General features: G+C 50.5%; 1 long non-coding RNA gene across 2 annotated transcripts in view; it reads left to right on the top strand.

Moving 5' to 3' along the window:
• LOC122463338 overlaps positions 1-17312 on the top strand; it is a 35936-nt gene extending 18624 nt beyond the window's left edge. Inside the window, exons 4-6 of one of the 2 annotated variants that reach the window (XR_006286602.1) lie at positions 6226-7105; positions 10318-10323; positions 17272-17312. This is a non-coding gene — a long non-coding RNA (uncharacterized LOC122463338). Of the gene's footprint in view, positions 1-5924; positions 7106-10317; positions 10324-17271 lie in introns of those variants that run through there. The other variant, XR_006286601.1, reaches the window with a different exon arrangement.
• The last annotated feature ends 411 nt before the right edge of the window (positions 17313-17723 follow it).

Genomic DNA, 17723 nt, shown 5'->3' with positions numbered 1-17723 from the left:
TGAACATAAGAGCATAAGAACGGCCAGACGGGGTCAGACCAAAGGTCCATCTAGCTCAGTATCCTGCCTTCCGACAGTGGCCAATGGCAGGTGCCCCAAAGGGAATGAACAGACAGGTTATCCTCAAGTGATCCATGCCCTGTCACCCAATCCCAGCTTCTGGCAAACAGAGGCTTGGGACACCATTCCTGCCCATCCTGGCTAATAGCTATTGATGGACCTAGCCACCATGAATCTATCTAGCTCCCTTTTGAACCCCGTTATAGTCTTGGCCTTCACAACACCCTCTGGTAAGGAGTGCCAGAGGTTGACAGTGCGTTGCATGAAAAAATACTTTCTTGTGTTTGTTTTAAACCCGCTACCTATTAATTTCATTTGGTGGCCCCTTGTTCTTGTATTATGAGAAGGAGTAAATAACACTTCCTTATTTACTTTCTCTATACCACTCATGATTTCATAGCCCTCTATCATATCCCCCCTTAGTCGCCTCTTTTCCAAGCTGAAAAGTCCCAGTCTTATTAATCTCTCCTCATACGGAAGCCGTTCTATACCCCTAATCATTTTTGTTGCCCTTTTCTGAACCTTTTCCAATTCCAATGTGTCTTTTTTGAGGTGGGGCGACCATATCTGCACACAGTATTCAAGGTGTGGGTGAACCATGGATTTATATAGAGGCAATATGATATTTTCTGTCATATTATCGATCCCTTTCTTGATGATTCCCAACATTCTGTTTGCTTTTTTGACTGCCACTGCACACTGAGTGGATGATTTCAGAAAACTATCCACAATGACTCCAAGATCTCTTTCTTGAGTGGCAACAGCTAATTTAGACCCCATCATTGTACATGTATAGTTAGAATTATGTTTTCCAATGTGCATTACTTTTCATTTATCAACATTTATCAAAATTTAATCTGCCATTTTGTTGCCCAGTCATCCAGTTTTGTGAGATCATTTTGTAGCTCTTTGCAGTCTTCACAATCAGATGTTCTACACTGTCATGAGACCTCAACCACGTCCTTCGGTTTCTTACAAGACTTCCCTTCGAACCCATGGCCTCCTGTTCTCTTCTACACCTCTCTATGGAAACTACAATCCTAGTGGCCATTATGTGTGCACGGAGAGTGGGAGAGATAAGGGCTCTATTGGTATACCCCCTGTTTACAGTTGTTTTAGAAGATAAGGTTACATTATGACTGTACCCCACATTCCTACTGAAAATATCTTCACACTTCCACATAAACCGGTTTATCCATCTCCCCACTTTCTTTCCAAAACCACACCAGGATAAAAGGGAGGTGACACTACACACTCTCAATGTCAAGAGAGCCCTTTTATTTGGTGAGGATTAAGCCCTTCAGGAAATCTCGCAGACTACTTCTCTCCACTGCAGACAGATCTAAGGGAGCCTCAATCGCTAAACAAAGACTCTTGAGATGGATATCAGACTGCACTACCCATTGCTATCACAATTATGGCATTCCACCTTCCTGTACGGTTAAAACTCACTCCAGGAGATCTCTCTCCACTTACGCAGCCTTACTCAACAATGTTCCAATCACAGACATGTGCAGAGGAGAAACGTGGACATCTGCTCACACATTTGCTGAACATCATGCAGTCACCCACATCTCAGCAGAAGCACCTTAAAAGTGTGTGAGGGGCCCACAGGCACCTGAATTGTGGCTGCACCCCACATGCCATGCCCCGCCTGAGGCCCCGCCCCTTTCTCCCTGTGCTCACGCCACCCATTGCCCCCAAGGCCCTGACCTCACACTACCTCTTCTCCCCAAGCCCCTGACCTTGCACCAACCCTTCCCCCAAAACCCCAGCATCACTCCCTCTTCCCCCCAAAACCCTGCCTGCTGCTCACTCCTCTCCCCCCACCCTCACTTGCCTTTACAGCTGGCAAAAAGTGGGGGGAGGGCCTGACCCCTTGATCCCAACAGTTCCGGCACCCCTGCATCCTCTGCTATATTTTATTCCAGTGTCTGATGCTCAGGACTAGACTCGACTCTGAACCCCACCCCTCCGTTACGGGTACTGCTGCAGAGTCGCCGAGACACCCACAGAGACACCGCTGAAAGAAGGAGAAAGGGTTACTCACCTGGTGCCGTAACTGTGGCTCTCTGAGATGTGTCCCTATGGGTGCTCCACTACTTGCCCTCCTTCCCCTCTGCTTTGGAGCTCTTACCTATGAGCTCTGTGGTAGAGAAGGAGCTGGGGGCAGTTTGTCTGCACAGCGCTATATTGACCTAATGCGGAGCACGAGATGGGGAGAGCGTATGTGTGGGCCGAACAGAAACGGCTACCTAAAATCTCCGATGTGAGGCGCAGGGCTGTGAATACACAGAGCATGGAGTAACACACACCTCAAAGAACTGCAGTTACTGCACAAGGCGAGGAACCCTTTCTTATCCCATTTTACACTCAGGGAACTGAGGCCCAGAGAGCTCAGGGCCCCAATTCAGCTAGATACAGGCTTAACTTTACGTGTGTGAATAATCCCATTACTATAAGTCAGTCTCTCACTGTCAGGCATTTTTTCCAGCCCTCAAATAATTTTTGTGGCTCTTTTCTGCATCCTTTCCAGTTTTTCAACATCTTTTTTCAAATGAGGTCAGCCAGTTGTTCAGACAGCCCCACAGCCAGCTGCACTGACTGCCAGCCACTGCTGGAGTGGCCCAGGGCAGCTGGCCCCGGGGACCACCTGACCAGCAGCTGGTGGGGCTGGCCCCAGAGAGCGCCTGAGCAGTGGTCCCTCGGGCGGCTGAAGCAGCTGCTGCTCAGTGGCCCCTGGCAGCTGGTGCCACTGGGCCTGCTCCCCCTCCAGCAGCAGCCCTGCTAAGATTTACTTAGGGGTACTTATAGTATAAATCATGAACTGGTCACAGGTGGTGAATTTTTTTGTTTATTGCCCATGACCTGTCCACAACTTTCTCTAAAAATACCCGTGACTAAACTGTAACCTTAGGCCTGGTACAGCGGTGACTGAGTGAGGGTCTAAGGTCTGTGATGTACAGGGGGTCAGACTACAACCCTTCTGGCCCTGAACTCTGTGAATCTATGATGTTCTGTAAAATGGCAGCTCTTTGCTAGTATGAGAGGGGACCATTGCCCCCCAGAATCTCACCTCTTTCACTCTTCTTTCTTTAGAAAACCTGCGATTGAAAGTGGAGAAAGTGAGAGGTAAGTTCCTGGGACAAGTTCCCTGAAATAACAGTAGTAATAACCCAGTTAATGCAACAAGATGAAACCTCGCCTCTTTCTTCCTTTTCTCTTCCAGAGATTCTGTGCGCTGAGCTGGAGAATGAGAGAGGTAAATGTCTGGGCTCTCTGGAGGCTTGAACAAGTTTCTCTCACTGTACATAGTCAGACAGACTTTGGCTTTTGTCTCTGCACTATCTGTTAGGAGAGGCTCTGGGAATCAAAAGGACGGGGAGCTCTGACTAATCATAGAGTGGGGTAACTGCTCCATAGATAAGGTTGCTGCTCAGTTTCCATCATAAGCCTGATTTCAGCCCCTTCCTTTAAAATCTGCACACAGGGGAATGTCCATATCCAAAACTGGTGGGTCTGCCTGGGCCCATGTACCTTTTTGCTACTGAATTTAAAGGAATGGAGAGGTGGGGGGGATTCTGATGCCCTGGAAACAGGGGCTCAGCGCAGTCCCAAAGTCTCCTAGCACTCTCTGACACTTTGAGGCACAAACTCAGTGAGAAGGAGCCAGCTAATGTTGCTGGGCCCATGAGCTGAGATCCAGTGTCCAGGGCCAAGGGTTAGCTCATTAAACCCTCACTTCCATGTTATCAGGGCCTAGCCCCTCACCAAGCTGCCTGGCACCTGGGGAGTGTGGACACGACACCACAGGTGAGCCCAGATAGGGCAGGGCCATAGGAGCCCAGCGAGGGTCAGATGCCAAGAAGGGGGGTGTAATCGACAGTGCCCAAAGCCACTAAGAGCTCTATGAGGATGGAGCTCAGGCCAGGAGACCTGGGCGGAAAGAGGGCAGCAGAGAGCACAATGGAGAGGGCAAAGTGGTCCTTTAAAGGCACATTCCCTAACCCAGGAGCTGTTGTAGAACTGACTGCATACCCATGTCTCTCTGTTTGCAGAGAAATCCCTGGCTGAACTTGGTAAGTGCCATGTGTCCCCTTTCCCCCACCCCATATGACATTGTGTTTTATGCCGGCAGTCTGTGCTCCGGGGAGTGCTCACCTCTTGGTGTGTTTGATTTCAGGCTAGAGTAAAGTCAGCAAAAATGCAGGTAAGTGAAGCTGGTATTTTAATGTCAGACCCCGGGCACCACTCTGCTGCCCAGCAAATGTGCACATGCCAGAAGTCACAGGGAAAGAGCAGTATGGTCAATGAAAATGCCAGATTCGTCCCCAGTTTACTTGCATAAAACAAATGCTCACACTTAAGTATGGAGTCCCGAGCTCTCCAGTGTAACTGCAATAACTCAGTGTGCTCCTAAGGCCGGGAACTTACCTGCTGTCAATTCAGGGGGGTAGGTGCTCGCAGCAGTTGGTAATTATGGTTCAGAGTTGGGGTTTTACTGGACACATATGGTGAATTCTCATGTGTTGTGTTGTTATTAATTAACTTCATGAACTAGAAGGGTTCTAGGAAACTGTGTAAATTACCTTAACTGGCTGCGGGTAATTGTCTTAATGCTTTTTGGACTCTGGTGAAATCTCTGTTTTTACGGAGTTGTCAATCAGTAGCCCTTTGGCCAATTCAGTTCAAATATGGTAGAAAAATTCTACCTCAGACCTGGACCAAATCTACCAAATTTGAGTCTGATACGACTTTGTGGGTATTAGAATAGAGGGCTCCCAACTCAGGTGTAGATTGGAAACTCAGTTGCTGTCTTAGCTGTGGAGACGTGGTAGCGGCCCCACAGCACAGATTTTGTGGTAGGTGACTACTGAGTTCTTTTAATGGTTGAAATGATGTCCGTGTGTGTAACACCTGAGCTCGTTCCTTATTGGGGCCTCTGTAGAGGTTACAGACAGGCCCAATGGGAGCTAGAGGCATCTCCAGCTCTTCCAGGGGAACTATTTGCCCCTGTTGCCTGGGAGGAGAGCTGCAGTGAAATGCAGAGAAGCAGATCCCTGGGAGTTAGAGGCGGGAAATCAGAGAGTGTCCTAGCCAAGACAGAGCTGGCGGGAGGATGGGAAACAGCCTCGATGGGCATAGGCACCAACTTCTGCTGGTGCCAGTGGGTGCTCGACCCCTCCTCTACCCCCAGCCCTGCCCTGACTCCATCCCTGCCCCGCCCCCATTCCAACCCCTTCCCCAAAGTCCCCGCCCCAACTCCGCCCCCTCCCTGCCCCTATTGGACTCCTTCCCCAAATCCCCTCCCCGGCTCCGCCTCCTCCCCTGAGTGTGCCACGTTCCTGCTCCTCCCCCCTCCCTCCCAGAGCTTGTTATGCTGCAAAACAGCTGTTTTGTGGCTGCAAGCACTGGGAGCTAGGGGAAGCAGGGACACAGCGTGCTCAGGGGAGGAGGCAGAGGTGAGGTGAGGTGAGGTGGGGGGCGGAGCTTGGCTGCCGGTGGGTGCAGAGCACTCACTAATTTTTCCCCGTGCGTGCTCCAGCCCTGTAGCACCCACGGAGTCAGCACCTATGCAGATGGGCTGGGCTCTGCTCCTGATGCTCTGCCCCATCTCTGCAGCAATGGTGAGTCTGGATCCGGACACGGCTCATCCCAGCCTCAAGGTCTCTGAGAATCGGCGATCTGTGAAATGGAGGGGCCTGCAGCAGGACGTGCCTGACAACCATGAGAGATTTGACAGTGAAACCTGTGTGCTGGGCTCTGAAGGGTTTGCCTCGGGGAGACACTACTGGGAGTGTCCGATGAAGTGAGCTGTAGCTCACGAAAGCTTATGCTCAAATAAATTGGTTAGAGTCTAAGGTGCCACAAGTACTCCTTTTTGCGAATACAGACTAACACGGCTGTTACTCTGAATACTGGGAGGTAGCGGTCGGAGGTGGTAGGGCCTGGGCTGTGGGGGTGGCCAAAGAATCTGTCAGGAGGAAGGGCTGGATCAGCTTTTCTCCTGAGGAGAGGATCTGGGCCATGGATCAGTTTGGGAGCCATTACCGGGCTTGCACCTCCCCAGAGATCCTCCTGTCCCTGACTGGGAGCCCTGGGAAGATTGGAGTGTATCTGAACTATGAGCGGGACCTGGTGTCATTTTATCATCCTGGTATGGAGGCCCCAATCTACACTTTCACCACCTCTTTCACTGGGCAGCTCCACCCTTTCCTCTGGGTCTACTCCCCAATCACGCTGTGTCCCTGAGATATGGCATTGTGGGGATAGCACCTCTCACTGGTCAAAGACGTTTTTTGTTCTGTTGTTTTCTGAAATGGACTAATTTTTCATTTTTAAATATTTTCCATTTTTTTTTTATTCTTCTCAAAACTTGGAATTTTCCAGAATGAATATTATCAGTTTTGAAAATCCTACCATTTGACTAAGCTGAGGGCTCAAAATTGGCAAAGCAGAAGAAATCCTGATATTATGGTGATGAGTGTGGTGTAAGAAGCTACACAGAATAGAACAGATCCCAATAAACAATACATCATAGGACCCCTCCACCCAAATAAAAGGTTTAAGTTGAAAATTTTGTAATAATGCAAAAAAAAAAAAAAAACCCCTCAAGAAAATCCAAATGTTTTCACAAAAAAATCTCTTTTTGTAAACCGGCCAAATTTCCTCAAGATATTTTTTGAATGAAAACTTTTGTTCAGCTCTAATTAACGCCTGTAATTGCACATAATCAATGAATGTTTCCTGATTCTTAGTACTGTAATTTATCAACTGATCATCATTGATGAGTGGAAGGGGTAAGAACATGTGTCAAACCCTGTCCCAAAACATCACATTGCCCAAACTGGAAAAAAGGCTCCAAGAAAGCAGATTCCTAACCAGTAACCATGTTCTGTGATATTATTGGTGAAAGAAATGGAGTCAGAGGAATGGAGGGAGCTCCGGTTCTCTGGATGAGTGTTGATCATAGGGTTCACAGCATCCAGGAAGGCTTAACCTAAAGCCAAAATGACAGGTATGTCCTATACCAGCTAAATTTAGAGTTTTAGGCCAGAAGGGACCATGAGATCATCCAGTCAGACCTCCTCTATATCACAGGCCACCAACACACCCAGCACACTCACATCAAGCCCAACATCGAAGATTAAACCAAACTATTGCAGCCCACAGGAGACTAGACTCTTACATGCCAAAGACATGGAGCCCCACCCAGCCTGAGCGGAACAAAGCATGGGGGCAAAAACTAGCTCAGTCTCATAATACTTCCCCAGCCTCATAATACTGCCCTTGAGGGGGCGCTAGTCTTCGCCACCCCCACCCATCTCGGTTCCAGTGTCTCTGGTGTCTAAACAGGATTTCCTTAAATCAAAACAGCCGCCTTCTCCCATCTCCTGCTGCAGGATGAAAGGAAAGCAGTGCTTTCTTATGTTAGCCACAGGATCTGATCATCTCCTCTATTAACTGGATGATTTAAGGAGCTGATGACCCAAACCAACATCATTGTTAACCCACTGACTTATGGAGTCAGTCTCAGTTGTGACCTGGATTTGATCATTGTTTTCACAGGTTCACAGATTCCAAGGCCAGAAGGGACTGTTGTGATCAGCTTGTCTGGACTCCTGTGTAACACAGGCCAGGGACCTGCCCCACAATAATTCCTGCTCGAACTAGAGCAGATATTTTTTTAAAAAAATCATCTACTCTTGATTTAAAAATTGTCAGTGATGGAAAATCCACCACGAACCTGGGTAAATGGTTCCAATAGTTAATTACCCTCACTATTAAACGTGTTTGAGAGGGATAGCCATGTTAGTCTGTTTCAGCAAAAACAATGAGGAATCCTGTGGCGCCTTAAAGACTAACAAATTTATTTGGGCATAAGCTTTCATGGGCTGGAACCCACTTCATCAGATGCATGAAGTGGAAACTTCAAGTGGGCAGATATATATACACATGGAAACACAGGTACCCCTGGGAGATGGCAGGTTCCAGGGCTGCTACCAGCAGGTCAGGCTCCAGTACTAGAGCTGGCCTGGCTACAGAGCCTCCGGCTCAGAGAGACACCACAGATGCGCCTGCCACAAGATCCTTTCATGCTCTGCCTGGCATGGCGGAGGTTAGCTTATATAAGGTCTGTTACACACAGCACCACCTAGTGGCTGAACTGTATAGTACAGTTTACCGTGCCATTACAAGCCCGGATACTGGAAGGGTTCACTCAGAGAGCCCAGAGAGGGGCCAGAGGTGCAGGTCACCCTGTAACCATGACAGGTTCTCTCCCAGATCTGCCCCTTTACCATGGCCATGTGCTCTAATACCACCTGGCCACAAGCAGCCCCTACCCCCAGGACTGTGCAGCCTCTCCTGGGCACCAGTCCAGTGCAGCCACTCCAACCCATCTCCAAGTACAGCTGGACAAACTCTGGAGGATGTGTGTGTGTGTGTGTGTGTGTGTGTGTAATTCCCACCCTTGTAGTCCTTCCCACGGGGAATGCTGTGGAAAGGGTCTCGGTAAAGGTTGTACAGCTTTGGTCAAGCCTTTGCATGTTATTATCAGTCCATTACTGGTATTATTTGTTTACAGCACAGCAGTGCCTAGAGGCCCCAGTCAGGATCGGGGCCCTCTGGTGCTAGGAGCTCTACAGACAAAGAGCACAGACAGGTCCCTGCCCCCGGAGCGCTCAGTCTGACCAGAGAGCTGTATCCCGCAGCGGGAATGTTCTGTACTGTTGCATTGATGCCAGTGGGAGACAGAGGACTGTTTGCGCTCAGGGCAGGCTAAGAGACATGAGTATGAATGTTACCTAGCTGAGACTAAATGGGTCATTGGGAAAAGACTGGCTGAGGCAAGCCCCAGTGTGAAGACAATGGCAAAGCCCACCACCAAGACATTGTTGCCTAGCAACCAATGACCCAGCGGAGATAGATTTCCCCACTTCACAACAGGGAAGCTGAGCAACATCCCCCAGCTCGAGAACAAAGATGGGAAAGGTGTGAGGTGGGGGATCAAAGCTCGTTGCTGGAAGGAGTCGGGCTTTCCCCTGGAGTCTGACCAAGAAGGTCAGTCTGAGAGACAGACAGAACTTGAGCAATGGGGTTCACTACAACTTGGCTGGGCTCTGGGCTAGCCAGAATGGACTTGAACTGTGCTTTAACCTTCAGTTCTCTGTGCCAACCTAAGGACGGCCTATGCTGAGTCCAGTTGATTAATAGACCCGACTGTTTTGACAACATGATGTGAGTGTCACTGCAAATGCTTGCTGAGGTGCATTAATCCCTGAGGAGTGGACAAGTCTCTACCAGGACGTAGTCTATCACAGTAGGACTTGCTGAACAGAAATCCCGCTGTGACCCAGCAGTGCTAAAGGTCCTATCGAAGGAGGCAGTGAAGCAGTGTTGCTTATCCTGCAGGCCGAGTGGGCCCCCTGGAGGGTCTGGTAGACTGACGGGGTTCCTCCTAGAGCCTGTTCCAAAGCTGGGGGTGTAGAACTGATCCCGTGGATCCATGACAGTTGGTGGCAGAGGTGGGATGCTGAATGCACCAGTAGTATTTTGCAATAAGTGACTTGCAGCAGTAAAACAAGGGTAGTCAAAGGAAACAACAAGAAAATGGCATATAACCTAGGCCCTCGTTTGGCGCTGGTTAGGCCACCTCCTTAGGAAGAGCATGACAAACCCTGTCCAGGGAGAGGGCTAAGCCTTCTGGAGACAGATGAAAGGACCAAGAAACTGGTTCCAGACCCAGGTGAGTTTTCCAGTGAGGCTTCAGAGCAAGAGAGGCGGCAGCAGGATGCCCCCAAGAGCCAGTTCCCCGTCCAGCAAGGTGCCCTCATGATTCAGGTCCCCTTTGATAGATTAGAAGCGGTGGGAGCTGCAGCTGAAGGCAAAGGAGCTGGCAGAGCATGAGGAGAAGCAGGAAAAGCATGAACTACAGCTAGAGAAGTGGAGGGGCAAGAGGACCCACAGAGGGGAAAGTGGGGAAAGACCCTGGGATGCCAAGTCCACAGGGAGCCTAGATCCTAAATGGTTGCTCCAGATAAGGAGGGGGGATCTGGATGCCTACCTCATAGCCTTTGAGAAGGCATGTGATTTGAACCAGGTTGATTCTGCAGACAACTCTGCAGTCTCACTCCCTTCCTTGGCCCTAAAGGTACAGAGGAATACAGCCGAATGGATGGAGTTGATAGTGGTGGGGCTATGAACGGTTCAAAAAGGCTTTACTGATTAAGTATGACTTGGCACCTGGGGTTATAGGAAAAGGTCTTGGGGTGTGCAGAAGACCCTGGGTGTGACATATATAGAAGCCACCATTCTGAGGGGAGAGTATCTCCACAAATGAGGTAAGGGTGCAGGTGTCACTACACTGGAGGATTTGTATAATCGGGCTGGTTTGGAACAACTCTATGAGCTCTTTCCCCACTAGCTTAAAAGATGGTTAGTGGACAAGAAGCCTCAGGGTCTGCGTTGTGCAGGCGGGTTGGCAGAAGAGTTTGTGGACAGTCGCTCTGGGTATCGAGAGAGACTCAAAGGGGACTGGGGAAAGGGAACCGATGGGGGCACCCCAGAAGTGGGACTCAGATAAACCCAAAGTGGGGGGAGCGGCTGATGTGGGGAGACCTCATCCAAGGGCTCTCAGAGACCTGACCTGTAATGTCTGCAGAAAACGAGGGCATAAGTGGGCGAAATGCTCAAGGGGTTAACTCGGTGAGAGCCCAGCCAGAGGGAATGCCACCTCCTTGTGCCGCTGGGGCTGACAGGCAGCCTGTAGCTCAACCTCAGAGCGTGAACTACGTGACTGAACATTTGGAGGAAAGCAGACTCCCAGCCAACTCCTCGGGACAGTGACGGAGGGGCTCCCAGGCAAGGCACCGGTATATATGTGCTATTGTACTCTCTTGGGCTCACACACACAGCTGACCTCTCGTGGGAGCTGAAGGGGTGGATAATGGGAAGACATTCAGGGGTGGAAAGATTCTGGGACAGAGACACCCCTTGTCACACCCTGTGTGGTGCAACCGCATCAAGGGCTGGCCTGAAGGGCTGTGTAACATGCTTCTTGGGGCCGAGGGGAACTCTCGTGTCAGGGCTCCACCCCTGCAGCTCCGGGCTGAGCGCTGCACAGGTCTCCAGGAACCTACACTTCAACCTCCCCACGTCCGGTTCCCACAGCCGTTCCTCCCAGCTCTGCAGTACTCTCCTGCCCCACCAGCCCATGCTAGTCGGCCAAGCCCAGACGTGGCACTCCACCCAGGGAAGCCACTCCAGGAAAATGTCATGCAGAGGTAACTTCCCAATTTCCTCCTCCTCCTCCAGCCATACATCCAGGGCATCACTGGGGGTGTCTCTCAACCCGTTCAAAGCTGTCTGGCTGTGTGACTGCCATGACACGTGGAGCAGCCTGTTTGTATCAACGACTGTGGGGATCGCACCACTCAGTGGTGTTTCCTTCATGCTGCCTGGCAGCTACCTAAGTTCCCTCTAAGCCGCGTGGCTGTGCAGCAGGCTATCAAGGCCGTGCAGGTGGGGAGAGGTGCCTCTCCCTTGGCCCCGGGCTGCTGCACAGAGAGAGGGCTGGGGGGACTCCTCAATCTCCGCTGCAGCCTGTACCCCTCATCCCTGCCTCCGCCCCAGACCTGCACCCCAAGCAGGAGCCCTCACTCCCCATACCCCAACCCTCTGCCCCAGTCCTGAGACCCCTCCTGCACCCCAAACCCCTCAGCCCCAACCCCACCCCAGAGCCCACACCCCCAGCTGGAGCCCTCTCCCCCAACACTCCAACCCTCTGCCCCAGTCCTGAGCCCCCTCCTTATGTGGGCTGCATCCACACAACACAAATACTACCTGAATGCCCTGAGGATGTCACATGAGCCACAGCTGTGTGCTGATTGGGCTGCAAGTGGCCCACGGGTTCAGAACCACTGAGCTAAACCTTCTAGATCTAGGAATGCATGATACCTGTAGGGAATAAACAGCAGAGCCCTGCTAGACTCTGTAATTTAAAAGAAACACATCAAGAGACTTCCCTGAAGGTCCCATCTCACCCCAAGAAGGCCCATTCTCACATTCATCTCCTCTGCAGATGAATGAATCTGAGAAACTCAGACCCATGTTATTCCTCCTCCTTCACAGCAGGAAAGTCACAAATAAACAGTCATCCCAAGGCCAAGATCAGGACATTGCATTTCAAACCTCATCGAGACCATTACTGCTCCTGAATGTATCCATTTTATTAAATAACGTGCTATCAAGTAGAAATGAAAAGTTGGACCCTACCCCTATGCTGGATAGACAAACTCGAGGATTGGGCCGAAAGAAATCTGATGAGGTTCAACAAGGACAGGTGCAGAGTCCTGCACTTAGGACAGAGAATCCAATGCACTGCTACAGACTAGGGACCGAATGGCTAGGCAGCAGTTCTGCAGAAAAGGATCTAGGGGTTATAGTGGATGAGAAGCTGGACATGAAGGCTAACAGCAAGAAGGCTAACGGTCTATTGGGCTGCATTAGTAGGGGCATTGCCAGCAGATCAAGGGAAATGATTCTTCCCCTCTCTTCAGCACTGGTGAGGCCACACCTGGAGTACTGTGTCCAGTTTTGGGGACCCCACTACAGAAAGGATGTGGAAAAATTGGAAAGAATGCAACAGAGGGCAATGAAAATGATTAGGGGGCTGGAACACATGACTTATGAGGAGAGGCTGAGGGAACTGGGGTTATTTAGTCTGCAGAAGAGAAGAGTGAGGAGGAATTTGAGAGCAGCCTTCGAAGACCTGAAGAGGATGGAGCTCGGCTGTTTTTAGTGGTGGCGGATGACAGAACAAGGAGCAATGGTCTCCAGTTGCAGTGGTGGAGGTCGAGGTTGGATGTTAGGAAACGCTATTTCACTAGGAGGGTGGTGAAGCACTGGAATGGGTTCCCTCGGGAGGTGGTGGAATCTCCTTCCTTCGAGGTGTTTAAGGCCTGGCTTGACCAAGCCCTGGCTGGGATGATTTAGTTGGGCTTGGTCCTGCTTTGAGCAGGGGGTTGGAGTCTAAGTTTCCTCTCAGCCGCGCGCTCGCACACCAGCGATGAAGGGCCACGCAGCAGGGGCCTGGAGGGGAGAGGGGTAGATGGGAGGGGAGCCAGCTGGGGATGAAGGGCTGCCACAGGCCTCTCTCCTGGCCCCTTCCCCCAGAGCTCCCTCTTGCCAGCGCCCAGCAAGGGAGAGAGGCCCCTTCCCCCCGGAGCACCGTGCTGCAGGTGGGGAGAAAGCTTGGGGGAGTCCTCTGGCCTGAGCCCCCGCGCAGCCTCTTTGGGCCCAGGACTATTTGATTTTGTGGGTCCCAGGCTCCAGGATGTGGTGAAAAATGCAGGGTTCAGAGCGCAGGAGGGGCTGCAGGTTGAGGCAGGGGGGTGGGTGCAGAAGGTGGTGAGGGGGCCGACTGGGGGTGCGGGCTCTGGGGCAGGGCTGGGGATCAGGGGTTTGGAATGTGGGAGGGGGCTCAGGGCAGGAGGTTGGGGTGGGGTGGGCTCTGGGAGGGAGTTAGGGTGCAGGAGGGGGCTCAGGGCAGGAGGTTGGGGTGGGGGTCTGGGAGAGAGTTAGGGTGCGAGAGGGGACTCAGGGCAGGAGGTTGGGGTGGGGGGTGGGGGTCTGGGAGGGAGTTAGGGTGCGGAAGGGGGCTCAGGGCAGGAGGTTGGGGTGGGGGTCTGGGAGGGAGTTAGGGTGCTGGAGGGGGCTCAGGGGAGGAGGCTGGGGTGGGGGTATGGGGTTTGAAAGGGAGTTAGGGTGCAGGAGGGGGCTCAGGGCAGGAGGTTGGTGTGGGGGTGGGGGTCTGGGAGAGAGTTAGGGTGCTGGAGGCGGCTCAGGGCAGGAGGTTGGGGTGGAGGTCTGGGAGAGAGTTAGGGTACAGGAGGGGGCTCAGGGCAGGAGGTTGGGGTGGGGGTCTGGGAGGGAGTTAGGTTGCAGGAGGGGGCTCAGGGCAGGAGGTTGGGGTGGGGGTCTGGGGTTTGAAAGGGAGTTAGGGTGCGGGAGCGGGCTCAGGGCAGGACGTTGGGGTGGGGTGGGGCTCTGGGAGGGAGTTAGGGTGCAGGAGGGGGCTCAGGGCAGGAGGTTGGGGTGGAGGTGGGGGTCTGGGAGGGAGTTAGGGTGCGGGAGGGGGCTCAGGGCAGGAGGTTGGGGTGGGGGTCTGGGAGGGAGTTAGGTTGCAGGAGGGGGCTCAGGGCAGGAGGTTGGGGTGGGGGTCTGGGAGGGAGTTAGGGTGCGGGAGGGGGCTCAGGGCAGGACGTTGGGGTGGGGCTCTGGGAAGGAGTTAGGGTGCAGGAGGGGGCTCAGGGCAGGAGATTGGGGTGGAGGTGGGGTCTGGGAGAGAGTTAGGGTGCAGGAGGGGGCTCAGGGCTGGGGCTTGAGCTGCGGGGTGCTTGCCTGGGGCAGCTCCCATTTGGTGGTGCACTGGGGTTGAGGCAGGCTCCTTGGCTGCCCTGGCCCTGCGCTGCTCCTCCCGGAGTGACCCTGCAGCTGCCGGCATGGCACGGATGTCCCTGGCTGCGGCCCCGGGGGGCAAGGTTGCTCCTTGCGCTGCCCTGCATTTGCCTGCAGGCACTGCCCCCACAGATCCCATTGGCTGCGGTTCCTGGCCAATGGGAGCTGTGGGGGTGGAGCCTGCAGGCGAGGGCAGCGGGCGGGTGGAGCTTCCAGACACTCACAGCTCCAGCTCCAGCCCAGCATGGTGGGGGAGGGACAGCAGTGCACGAAGCTGCCTCCCTCCTCCCCACTAGGAAGGGCTGGACCAGGGATGTTAGTGGCCGCAGCCCAGGGTCCCGGGCTAAGGGGGCCGCACAAAAAGATCTGCACTTCTGGCAGCCTGGAGATCTTTTTGCCTAGTCCCCCTTAGCCCAGGGCTGCAGCCCCTAAAGCCCCTGCATGAATCCTGCCCTGTCTGCACCCCAAACTCCTCATCCCCAGCCCCACCCCAGAGCCCGCAGCCCCCACACCTCCCAGCCACTGGGTCTCATGATTTATAAAATTGCTATATGCAAAAATCCAAATATTGAAAATTAATTCCCGGGTCCTGCAGACACTTAGACACAGAACTTTACTCACGGAAACAGCCCCGTGGTTCGAAGTTCAGTGAGCATTTGCAGCATCAGGGACTCAGAGTATTTTCATTAAGAACTTGTCATGTGGTGGCATAAAATCTGTCACTTCAAAAGTAAAACAATTTTGTTTTAACAATAAAAAGTTATTTAAACTCTCAGTAATTTACAATAGCAATTTTTTTATACCGGCCAAAGTTTTCAAAAAGTGGAGCCCAAAATTAGGCTCTTCCCCATGCCTTTAGCCACCTAAGGGAGGGGTTTTCAAGCATGCTCAGGGCACAAGTCCTATTGACTTCAACCTGCAAAACCTGATGGTTGAAGCATTTCAGCTCTTTACTTGTGGAAGTACAGTGTCCTGGCCAGAAATCCTCTCGCTCTTCCACGTCACTAGTAGATCTCAAAGCTCTTGACCAAGGAGGCACAGAGCACAGGCTTCTTGATTTTCAATTCTGCGTCTGTATAGTCTCATACTAGCGGATATTAATGAGGCCTTGGGCTTGTCTTTTTCAGCACAGATGAGCATTTTAAGTGTGAAACTTCTTAGTAGAAAAATATCGACATAAAATCTGAAATCTTATTAACACTTAGGAAACTAAAAAAACCAAACAAGTAGAAAACATCCACTTTGACAATTTCAGACCATAAAATGGAAGAGAAGAACTAGCAATATGTAGATAAGAAATTTGATTTAAATTTTCATAAAACCCTATATTTAAATGTCATAATTTAAATAAAAACTTTAGTTGTGATTTTTAGCCACCCTAAGAACGGGAGCTCCCAAAGTGTGCTGATGAAAATGTGGACACGTAGGAGAAACACCAAAACAGAACCAAGACCTGTTGTTTGAAAACACAAGAACATAAGAATGTAAGAATGGCCATATTGGGTCAGACCAAAGGTCCAGCCAGCCCAATATCCTGTCTACCGACAGTGGCCAATGCCAGGTGCCCCAGAGGGAGTGAACCTAACAGGTAATGATCAAGTGATCTCTCTCCTGCCATCCAGCTCCACCCTCTGACAAACAGAGGCCAGGGACACCATTCCTTACCCATCCTGACTAATAGCCATTAATGGACTTAACCTCCAAGAATTTATCCAGTTCTCTTTTAAACCCTGTTATAGTCCTAACCTTCTCAACCTCCTCAGGCAAGGAGTTCCACCGGTTGACTGTGCGCTGAGTGAAGAACTTCCTTTTATTTGTTTTAAACCTGCTGCCCATTAATTTCATTTGGTGGCCCCTAGTTCTTATATTATGGGAACAAGTAAATAACTTTTCCTTATTCGCTTTCTCCACACCACTCATGATTTTATAGAGCTCTATCATATCCCCCCTTAGTCTCCTCTTTTCCAAAACAAAAAGTCCTAGCCTCTTTAATCTCTCCTCATATGGGACCCGTTCCAAACTCCTAATCATTTTAGTTGTCCTTTTCTGAACTTTTTCTAATGCCAGTATATCTTTATTGAGATGAGGGGTCCACATCTGTACGCAGTATTCAAGATGTGGGCATACCATGGATTTATATAAGGGCAATAAGATATTCTCCGTCTTATTCTCTATCCCTTTTTTAATGATTCCTAACATCCCGTTTGCTTTTTTGACTGCCGCTGCACACTGCGTGGACGTCTTCAGAGAACTATCCATGATGACTCCAAGACCTTTCTCCTATTAGCTGTAGCTAAATTAGCCCCCCATCATATTGTATGTATAGTTGGGGTTATTTTTTTCAATGTGCATTACTTTACATTTATGCACATTACATTTTATTTGCCATTTTGTTGCCCAATCACTTAGTTTTGTGAGATCTTTTTGAAGTTCTTCACAGTCTGCTTTGGTCTTAACTATCTTGAGCAGTTTAGTATCATCTGCAAACTTTGCCAACTCATTGTTTACCCCTTTCTCCAGATCATTTATGAATAAGTTGAATAGGATTGGTCCTAGGACTCACCACTGGTTACCCTTTTCCATTCTGGGAATTTACCATTTATTCCTACCCTTTGTTCCCTGTCTTTTAACCAGTTCTCAATCCGTGAAAGGATCTTCCCTCTTATGCCATGACAACTTAATTTACATAAGAGCCTTTGGTGAGGCTTCAGAGTGATAGCCGTGTTAGTTTGTTTCAGCAGAAAGAACGAGGAGTACTTGTGGCACCTTAGAGACGAACAAATTTATTTGAGCATAAGCTTTCATGGGCTGAAACCCACTTCATCAGATGCATGCAGTGGAAAATAAAGTAGGAAGATATATATATATATATATATATATATATATATACAAAAGGAACATGAGAAAATGCGGGTTGCCATTCTAACTCTTAACAAGACCAATCGATTAAGGTATCACAACAAAAGTGTTTTTTATTCCTGCTGCTAATAACCCAATTAATTGATTGGTCTCATTAAAAGCTGGTATGGCAACCCCCATTTTCTCATATTCTCTCTATACATATATATATCTTCCTTTTATATTTTCCACTCCATGCACCTGATGAAGTGGGCTTTAGCCCATGAAACTAACTATGCTCAGATAAATTGGTTAGTTTCTAAGGTGCCACAAGTCCTCCTCATTATCTTTTCCTGACTGATTGT

This window comes from Chelonia mydas, chromosome 19 (genome assembly GCF_015237465.2).
Source record: "Chelonia mydas isolate rCheMyd1 chromosome 19, rCheMyd1.pri.v2, whole genome shotgun sequence".
NCBI lineage: Eukaryota > Metazoa > Chordata > Testudines > Cheloniidae > Chelonia > Chelonia mydas.
This window is presented reverse-complemented; position numbering and strand designations above follow the sequence as displayed.